Here is a 2,817-nt window from a genome sequence, read left to right on the forward strand (position 1 = left end):
CTGTGTCCTCGGTTTGCAACAATGTCTGTTGAGAGTTTCAAGCCCTGGAAGTTGATGTGAGAGAATGCACCCAGCGCTAACACTGCTTCCCCTATCTCTGCTGTGACCTAGGCACCATGCAGCGCTCCTGACCCTAAAAGTTGAGCTCATTAGAGCATCTGTTTAGGCTGTCCTGGGCTATCTCCCTGAGCGTGTCCCTCCGTGCCTTTCCTCTACGGATCACCCAGTGCTTGCCTTACCTGCGGCTTCGCCTGTACTTTTCCACCTCCCTAACTCATTCCTCTGAACTGAACTCATTCCTCTCTGAACTGGGGTCATTCAGCAAACTCCTACCTATCTTCCAAAACCTAGATCCAACAGTGGTCCCCTTAATAAATAATCCTCAGAACTCCATCAGTCAACTGCTCTCTCCCTTACGTTCTCAAAGGAGCTGAGCCTTTGTGTATTTGGGTTGTAAATATCCGTTAAAAGCAAAGTGCTTTCCTTAACACTGCAGGATGGAGGCAGAAAGATCAGGGCATTGCGCTTAGCCTGGGCTTCATAGGGAGACCTTGTCTAAATAATAAACAAACCAATCAACCAACAATCTTTGTTTTTTTCCTTTCTGGGATGGACATTTGCAGTAATAAAGTTCTTACACTTTCTGTTGACTCATGTTTTCATCTTTAACAGTCATCCCACCGTGTCAAGCCTACTTTTCATTTATAAAATGCAGAGTATTTTATTACAGATTTGGCATAAGGATAAGAATCTTAAAAACAAGTGAGACAATGCTCTCCATAAAGAGTTTAGTCAAAAACAGATGCTTAGTAGGCATCCACCACCATCACCAGGGTGGGCGAGGCTGCTTGTACTCTGTGCAACCATCCTCATGGTACCTCTAAATTAACTCCAACCTCAGTTGGAGTCAGGAACTAAGTAACTACATCCAGGAAAGAATGTGAAGGTGCAAGAAGAAGTGGACTCAGTTGAAAACTCAGCACAGCTCGCACGTACTTTGTAAGTTAGCTATCTCAATCCTACAGGGACCCCTGAGGCCTGCTCTCCTTTTCTTTCTGTAACACAGATTATTGCACAGAGCTGAGGATCCTATTGGGCCACACGAGGAAAGGCATTCCTTACAGATAGGAGCCTGGAAGCTCCAGGGCCACTGCTCACAGGATGCACCTGAAAATAGTTCCTGGCCATGCTGCTGGAGGAAGATAATGGCGAACCAAAACTCTAGATGGCTGATTTGTCTGTCTCAAATTTGAAGTCACGAGGTATTTATGTTGCTTACAATACCTTCCTAATGAAAGAAGCTGCTACGGAGTCACTGCCTGTCTGGTGGCGGATGGCAGGAGGCTCTTTACATATATTACCGATAATCCTCGGGCCAACCCAGGGCAAGGTAGCCTGATTCCAATTTTCCGGAGGAGGAAACAATTTAGGAAGGTTAAGTAAGAGAGAAGAGGCTTAAGCCCTGTCTGTGAGAAGCTGAAGCTGCACAGAGCCTCCTACCTCCGCTTCATTAAGTGATCGACACTAATAGATTTGCATATAAAGGAACAGTAAATCAGGTCAATATGAGATAAGTGGATAAATATTCAAAGATTTGCTGATTTTTTGAGGTATGTTAAAACACACTAGATGTTTAAATGTTAAATGTTGTAATTATTATGTTAGATAATTCTGAGGGAGTGTTTATATCTTTAAATGAGCCGGGTCAGCAAAAGCCCTGGCATCGAAACGTTCCTTTCTGAAGGGTCGAAGTTTTTCCGTGTAGGTTTGTAGTCTTAGAGCCCCAAACTGATGGCAAATGCCCCCCAAAAGCAACACCTAGCACTTTCATTTTCTCTTTTGAGTGAGCCAAACTGAGGCAGTGATTTGAGTAGAGATCAAAGCATGAGGTAGGACCAGTAGCTAGTCCATTGTGCTTGTTCTGACAGTTTCAAAGTTTGGCTACATTTTACATGCACTGATTCAAGTAGTTAAATGTTCCCTGAACTGTAGGAAAATAAGTCACTCAAGTGACCCTTCTAAAAGGACCTGTAGGGACAAGAGGAACCAGGGTGAGGGTTAGGTTAGTTACTTCAGATATGGGGAAGATGACCAGAAGGTCAAAGAGTCCCGGAAGTATCACAAGAGGACATAGCACATGGGGTGTGGCCTAGCCCCAGCCAGGACAGCACAAGGGACAACCTACAAATCTCTCTGCCACTCAGAATTCTATCCATAGTCTGCACAGCTTCTACAATTTAAGGTGCCCTCTCCAGATGTGTCACCTGAGAAGCTGCAGGGTAAACTGGCAGTTGCTAAGGAAGGTAAGGATGAGGCAGGGAGAGGGGTCTTTTTGCAAAGAGTAGAAATAAAGAGAAATGTAAATACAGTGCTTTTATAATTTGTAATTTATACAATTTACAATAACAAAATATATGATTTTCTTTCACCCTTTCTTCCTTCCTTCATTCCTCTCTTTCTTCCTTCCTTTCTTTCTTTCCTTCTTTCCTTCTTTTTTGATAAATGTCTAGTACAGCCCAGACTGGCCTGAAGTCCCATTCCCTTGTCGATGTCTCCTGGGGATTCCAGGCAGAGCTGCTAATGCTTAAGAGTTTTGAAAAAAAAAAAAAAGGTTATGAAGCTAGAAGAATATAGAGGTAGAAAAGAACAGAGGCAGGAAAAAAATATGTATACATGAATAAGAAAGGCTAAATCATAAAACAAAAAGATGAGATATAAAAAGCATGGTCATAAAAGTAAAGAAATAAAAAAAATCAGGAGCAAAAAACCCCAAAATTTGGAAAGTGCTAGATGGGAAGAAAGGAACGGGGGGGGGGG

This window comes from Mastomys coucha, unplaced genomic scaffold (genome assembly GCF_008632895.1).
Source record: "Mastomys coucha isolate ucsf_1 unplaced genomic scaffold, UCSF_Mcou_1 pScaffold16, whole genome shotgun sequence".
Classification (NCBI taxonomy): Eukaryota; Metazoa; Chordata; class Mammalia; order Rodentia; family Muridae; genus Mastomys; species Mastomys coucha.